Source organism: Bufo bufo, chromosome 6 (genome assembly GCF_905171765.1).
Source record: "Bufo bufo chromosome 6, aBufBuf1.1, whole genome shotgun sequence".
In the NCBI taxonomy this organism is placed as follows: Eukaryota; Metazoa; Chordata; class Amphibia; order Anura; family Bufonidae; genus Bufo; species Bufo bufo.
Window position 1 is genome coordinate 89,952,992 of NC_053394.1, and position 7,992 is coordinate 89,960,983.

Genomic DNA, 7,992 nt, shown 5'->3' on the forward strand with positions numbered 1-7,992 from the left:
GGCGCAGGCACGTGACATCACTGAGGGACGCGCCGGCCGCCCGGCCTGCAAGCCGGCATTATACAGAAGAAATTCGCACACCCCAAAGGCCGGCCATGAACGAGCCCCCCTTCACGGAGTCTGGCGCCCCCCCTGGGGGGGCGCGCCCCACTATTTGAGAAACACTGACCTAGTGTAATGTCTTCCCCTATTTCCACCTCTTCCACATGCAAAGTGTCGTCCTTAATTGTGAGCAGCGATCGTTTGAGTAGACACAGAAGTGGGATGGTTACGCTGATAATAGCGTTATTGCCGCTCACCATCTGTGTTGATTCCTCAAGTTTCTTAAAACCTCACAGAGGTCAGACATCCATGCCCACTCCTCGCTTGTGAATAGCAGCAGATGATTGGAAAGGCGACAACCATGTTGCAGCTGGTATTCCACTACTGCCCTCTATTTCTCACAAAGCCTGGCTAACATGTGGAACATGAAGTTCCAGCGTGTGCTTAAGTCGCACAATAGCCAGCGAGCTGGCTATTATAGGTGCTGCTGCAGCATTGACAGACTGGCTGAAACTGTTGGTGACTTGCGGAAATGTGCACACACGTAGCTCACCATCACCAGTAGCTCAGGCAAATTAGGGTAGGTTTTTAGAAACCACTGAATCACAAGGTTGAAGACGTGGGCAAGACATGGGATGTGTCTAAGCTTGCCGAGCTCCAAAGCTCCCAGCAAGTTACAGCTATTATCAGACACAACCATGCCTGGTTTTAGATTAGGTGGCGAGAGCCACAGCTCAGCTTGGTCTCTTATCCCCTGCCACAGCTCTGCGGCGGTGTGCTGTTTGTCCCTTAAGCATATCAGCTTCAGTGTGGCCTGTTGCCGCTTCCCCTCTGCAGTGCTACACTGCTTCCAGCTACCGACTGATGATTGACTGGTGCTGCACGTGGATAATTCAGAGGGGAAGTGGAGGAAGAGGCGGAGGAGGAGAGGTGGGGGTTGGAGCCACTAACGTAGGTGCTAGCGGAAACCCTGATCGACGTAGGGTCCTTAATCCTTGGCGTCGGTAGCACCTGTGCCATCCCAGGGTACGACTCGCTCCCAGCCTCCACAACATTCACCCAGTGTGCTGTCAGGGAAATGAAGCGTCCCTGGCCAAATGCACCTGTCCATGTGTCTGTGGTTAAGTGGACCTTCCCAGTAACTGCGTTGGTCAGGGCACGGGTGATGTTATGGGACACATGTTGGTGTAAGGCACGGCACAGCTTGAACACACGGGCTGGGGACTGCGTAACGTGGGACAGCCACCGACATCAGGCTGCGGAAGGCCTCAGTGTCCACTAGCCTAAATGGCAACATTTCCAAGGCTAGAAATTTGGAAAGCTGCTCATTTAGTGCTATGGCCTGTGTGTGGGTGGCTGGGTATTTTCGCTTGAGTTCAAAGACCTGGGGTAAAGACATTTAGATGCTGCTCTGGGACACGGAAGTGGGTGTGGTTGCTGATGGTGCTTGCGAAGGTCCAGGTGCAGGGTGGGAGACATCCGGGGCTGTGCCTTCTACAGGATATTGGCCAGCATGTAACATAGGGGAAGAGGACGCAGTCCTGTGACCCGCAGACACAGATTGTGGACCCAGGCATTCGTCCCACTTATTATGGTGCGTGGATGCCATGTAGCGGATCATGCTGGTGTTGGTGAGGTTGCTAGTGTTTAGGTCCCGGCTCATTTTCGTATGGCACAGGTTGCAAACTACTCTTCTTTTGTCGTTCGCACTTTCTTAAAAAAAGCGACATACTGCGGAACATCTACCCCTTGGCAAGGGAGATTTCTGCAAGGGGGTGCTCCGTGTAACAGTTGTGGGCCTGTTTGGTCTGGCCCGCCTTCTCCCTTTTGCCACACTACTGCCTCTTCCAGCCTGTTGCGGTGCTGCAGATCCCTCCCCCTGTACTGCTCTCCTGGCTTGGCTTGCCACGTACCCCGGTTAGGTCAGTGACCTCATCGTCCACCATCTCATTTTTCACTTCCTAACTATGATCACCCTCCTGGTTTGTTGACCTAACCACAACCTCAGTGATTGCCAACTGTGTCTCATCCTCTTCATCAACCTCTTGAGACAGTAATTATGGTTGACTCATTGGCAACTGTGTCTCATCAGCATCCACCTAATTAAACTCTAATTGCCGTTCACCACCAACATGTTCTTGTAACTGTGGATGCTCAAGAGGTTGAGAATCAGGGCACAAGATCTCATGTCCATCTGGAAGCGTGCTTGGCGAGAGGGCCAAATCAAGTCCCTTCTCGGAATATCCGAGTGTGGGATCACTTGTTTGGCCAGACTGTAAATGGTGGGAGGAAGGAGGATCAGGGTGAAGATTGTGTGGACCAGACTCCTGGCTGCTGAGACTGGACTTGGTGGAAGACAGGATGGTGCTTAACCGACTGAAAGCATTATCTGCTGCAATCCAACCGACCACCTGTTCGCACTATGCTGACTTCAAGAGTGGTGTCCTGCGCCGCCTTTCAAACTGGGACATGAAGCTAGATATCTTGGATGATTGTTTTTTTTGGGCTCTGACAGCAGGCACAGTTTCAACCATGGCCTCTGCGTGCACGATCAGCATCACGGCCACTACCCCGTCCCCAATTGCTCACCTTTAGAGTTGAGCGGACACCTGGATGTTCGGGTTCGACGTGCTCGGCCGAACTTCAGAAAAAAGTTGAAGTCAATGGGGACCCGAACTTTTGAGCACTAAAATGGCTGTAAAAATGTCATGGAAAGGGCTAGAGAGCTGCAAATGGCATCAAAATGTGGTTAAGAGCATGGCAAGTGCTCTGCAAACAAATGTGGATAGGGAAATAACTTAAAATAACATAAAATACATAAAAATAAAAAATAATAATCTTGATCTAGGAGGACCAGGTCCATATGGAGTAGGAGGTTGAGGAGGTGGTGGATGTGGCGGAGTAGGTGGAAGCGGTGGTGGAGGAGGAGGAGGTAGCCTACACTGCTTTTTGGTTTTACATTTTATTTTTAAAATTAGGGTACACCCCAAAACATTGGGAAATATAACCTGTGATAAACCCCTCCAGTCATGCTAAACACATGTTCAGACAATACACTGGCTGCAGGGCAGGCCAAGGGGTAAAGGGCAAGCTCAGGCCATGTGCCCAATTTGGAGACCCAGAAGTTGCAGGGGCTGATCCCTGTCAGTCAGTTCGTGTTCAACTTTCAATGTTCTTTTATGCACCTACCATGGTGATCACGGGTGGCGGGGAATCAGGGTTAAAGGCTAGATAGGGAGCGTGAGAAAGAGAGACCACATTAAAGGGAGGATTCATTTTTTCAAATTTAAAATTAGAGTTGAAATATGGGAGAAATTATTAAAGCATAAAAGTGTGACAACTTTTCAAAGTTTAAGCATTGAATGAAAGGATGTGGTGCACATTAATTACTGAATAATTTATAAAATTGTATTTCCTGTCACCTATGCATAGCAGGTGTTTATTCACGTCTAAAATTGTATAATGTCAACCCAAGAATGTAACGGAAAAATTATTGAAATTTATTAAGTTGTCAACTAGGTAGAGGAGGGGTATATTACACCCAAAAATTGGTGAATTTCACCCAAAAATTTAACTAACAATTTGTATTTTTTTCGGTCTACTAGGTATAGGAGTGGTACATCACACCCAAAAATTAGTGAATTTCACCAGAATATATAACTGACAATTTTTTGTTTTGTTTAACCTGTCTACTAGGTATAGCAGTGGTACTATATACCCAAAATTTGTTAATTTCGCCAGAAAATGTAAATGACAATTATTTATTTTTTAACCGGCCTACTAGGTATAGCAGTGGTACTATACACCCAAAAATGTGTTAATTTCACCCAAAAAAGTAAATGACAATTTTTTTTAATTTTTTTTTTTTACCTGTCTACTAGGTATAGCAGTGGTACTATACACCCAAAAATGTGTTAATTTCACCATAAAATGTAACTTACAATTTATTTATATTTTTTTACCGGTCTACTAGGTATAGCAGTGGTACTATACACCCAAAAATTGGTGAATTTCACCGGAAAATGTAAATGACAAAGTAGTGAAATGATATAAAATAAAACATGTACAAAAAAAAAATGGATTTATGAGGTAGAGTTCCATATGGAGTAGGAGTTTGAGGAGGCGGTGGACGTAGCGGAGTAGGCGGAAGCGGCGGTGGAGGAGGACGAGATAGCTAACACAGGTTTTTGGCTTTACATTAATTTTGTAAAATTAAGGTACACTCCAAAAGAGTGTGAAATATCCAAAATACAAACATGAGCAATTGCGCTGCAGTATAACAATGGCTGCTTAGTGCCGATATACATGTCTATTCTGCACAAGGTACGGACAAGCCCTGAGGGATCCATGCCTGGTTCATTTTAATGAATGTGAGCTTGTCCACATTGGCTGTGGACAGGCGGCTGTCCTTGTCTGTGATGACGCCCCCTGCCGTGCTAAACACACGTTCAGATAATACACTGGCTGCAGGGCAGGCCAACACCTCCAAGGCGTAAAGGGCAAGCTCAGGCCATGTGCCCAATTTAGAGACCCACAAGTTGAAGGGGGCAGACCCGTCATTCAGTACGTCTAGGCGTGTGCACACATACTGCTCCACCATGTTGGTGAAATGCTGCCTCCTGCTAAGGCGTTCCATATCAGCTGGTGGTGCTGGTTGTTGTGGCGTGCTGACAAAGCTTTTCCACATTTCGGCCATGCTAACCCTGCCTTCTGAGGTGCTGGCGGTGCCCCAGCTGCGTTGTCGACCTCTTCCTCGGCCTCTGCCTACGCCTTGTGCTTCCACTATGCCCCCGCTGTCAGGTGGGAATGCCATTAGCAGTGCATCTACCAGCGAGCGCTTGTAATCGCGCATCTTACGATCACGCTCCAGTGACGGAATTAAGGCTACTTTCACACTAGCGTTCGGGTGTCCGCTTGTGCGCTCCGTTTGAAGGGGCTCACGAGCGGCCCCGAACGCATCCGTCTGGCCCTAATGCATTCTCAGTGGAGGCGGATCCACTGAGAATGCATCCGTCTGGCGGCGTTCAGCCTCCGCTCCGCTCCGCTCAGTGAGCTGACACCTGAACGCTGCTTGCAGCGTTCGGGTGTCCGCCTGGCCGTGCGGAGGCGAGCGGATCCGTCCAGACTTATAATGGAAGTCAATGGGGACGGATCCGCTTGAAGATGACACCATATGGCTCAATCTTCAAGCGGATCCGTCCCCCATTGACTTTCAATGTAAAGTCTGAACGGATCCGCTCAGGCTACTTTCAGACTTAGAAAATTTTCTAAGTTATAATGCAGACGGATCCGTTCTGAACAGATGCAAACGTCTGCATTATCGGAGCGGATCCGTCTGATGAAACATCAGACGGATCCGCTCCGAACGCTAGTGTGAAAGTAGCCTCAGGACGGTACGTTGTCCTTGTAACGGGGATCCAGCAGTGTGGCCACCCAGTAATCAGCACAAGTTTGAATGTGGGCAACTCGGCGGTCGTTGCGGAGACACTGCAGCATGTAATCGTTCATGTGTGCCAGGCTGCCCAGAGGCAACGAAAAGCTGTCCTCTGTCTGAGGTGTATCATCTGTGTCCTCTGTATCCCCCCAGACACGCACCAGTGATGGCCATTAACTGGTCTGGGTGCCATCCTGCTGTTAACAAGGTTGCTCCTCCTGCATCTCCTCCTCCTCATCATTCAGAACTGTGCCCTGGCTGTACAATCGTGTACCTTGGGTTTGTGGGTACAGGAACCCACCGTCTGAGCCACTTGGGAATGATGGCCGGAAACCCTACAAAATGATCCCTCTTCCTCCTCCTCCTCCTGTGCCACATCCTCTTCCATCATCGCCAGGAGCGTTTTTTCAAGGAGGCATAGAAGTGGGATAGTAACGCTGAGAACGGCGTTATCGGCACTGGCCATGTTGGTGGAGTACTCGAAGCAGCACAACAAGGAACACAGGTCTCGCATAGAGGCCCAGTCATTGGTGGTGAAGTGGTGCTGTTCCGCAGAGCGACTCACCCGTGCGTGCTGCAGCTGAAACTCCACTATGGCCTGCTGCTGCTCGCACAGTCTGGCCAGCATGTGCAAGGTGGAGTTCCACCTTGTGGGTACGTCGCATATGAGGCGGTGAGTGGGAAGGCCAAAGTTGCGCTTCAGCGCAGACAGGCGAGTAGCAGCAATATGTGAGCTTTGAAAGCAAGCACAGACAGACCGCACTTTATGCAGCAGCTCTGACATGTTGAAGAAGAAGAAAAAATAAGGAGAAAAAAGGAGAAGGGGGATTAACCGCAGTAGAAAGGGAAGGAGGGAAAGTATTCTCTGGAGCGCCAAGAGGACTATTTAGAAGTGACAAAATATTAGGGATGGGATGTAGGTGGTTAGGTGGGTATTCACCGAGGCAGCACCCTAAAGCAGTGTACGTCAGTGCACTGCGAGATAATATGAAGATAAAATATAAAAAAGTGTGCTGTGGGGCTTGCCCAAGGATAGTGGGCAGTTGCACAGGGGCGCCAAGGTGAAGAAAAAAACAAAAAAAGTCAGGGCGGTGTAGTCTATGGAGGGTTAATACTTTGCTAGTTGGATTAGTGCTTCTGCTACACAGTATCGATATATTGCAGGGGCATATATATCACTGTGTCTGTATAGTTAGCGGTTCTATTTCGCAGTCTCAGTATATGGTAGGCCTATATATCACTGTGTCTCTTTATATTTTGTTATAATGGTTCTATTTCACAGTATCGATATATGGCGACACATGTATCACTGTTCGGGTATTTAAAAGATAATAAATAATATGAATAGTAATAAATAATGTTAAAAGATTTATATGAGAAAAGCTCTGACATGTCAGGGTAGTTGTTAATGAATTTCTGCACCACCAAATTTAGCACATGCGCCAGGCAAGGGATGTACAACAAACCGGCTAGTCCCAGAGCTGCAACGAGATTTCGCCCATTATCGCACACCACCAGGCCAGGCTTGAGGCTCATTGGCAGCAACCACTCATTAGTCTGTTCTTCTATACCCCTCCACATCGGCCCTAATGCTTTAGAGAGTCAGCTCAGCAGCAGGCCCTCGCCTGTAACGTTTTAGAGGGTCACCAGCAGGCTCTTTCTCCTAATGCTCTTGAGGGTCACCAGCAGGCCATCAATAATCATTTTTCAAGGGTGTATGATGCCCTCCTTTATGTGTAATAAAGGGTGTATTGAAGTGCCAGTCCCTTCTAATTTTTAGAAGCTCTTTCACTGAGTGCATTGGCTTTATGAGTGTAGGAGTCCCACTACCTGAACAATTGTACCACAATGTGAATGAGGCCCTCCTTTATGTGATATACAGGTTGTATCGGAGTGCCTCTTTCTTGTAATTTTGGGCAGCACTTGCACTTTATATACAAGTAAATATATAGGAAAGAATGTTTCCTAACAATTTTTCCTCTAAAATCTATTTTATCTTTGGTTTTGTGCGTATTATTGTCTGTAAAAGTGGCGTACTACTCAGACTACATCGTTCTCGAGCATCCCGAGGTGTTCGACCCAAGCACCCGAACACACGAGCACTTTGGTGCTCGATCAACACTAATAAAAATTGCTTAGAACATTCTCTCTCTTATTATTCTAGCATTTGGCAAATAATAATAATTATGGTAATCCTAATTGACCAAAAACAGGAAAGGCTTATTCTGATTTCATGTCAGATATTGAGAAAAACATGCATATGTGTATTTTTATATAGTCCATGTAAACTTCTGGTTTTAATGTCTATTGTATGGGCAAACATGCTGTTTGTATAAAGTGTCCTGTGACCTGCTGCAGATTATGACTATATACCTTGACTTTTTTGTGGGATTCTTTTTATTACTAGGTTCTAGTAACGATAAGTACATAATAGTTAGCTCATTTGTAATAATTCTTTGATTTTGGACATTTCCTTTCATGACAGCTCAGGATTGGCAGCTCCTGAAATGAGGCAA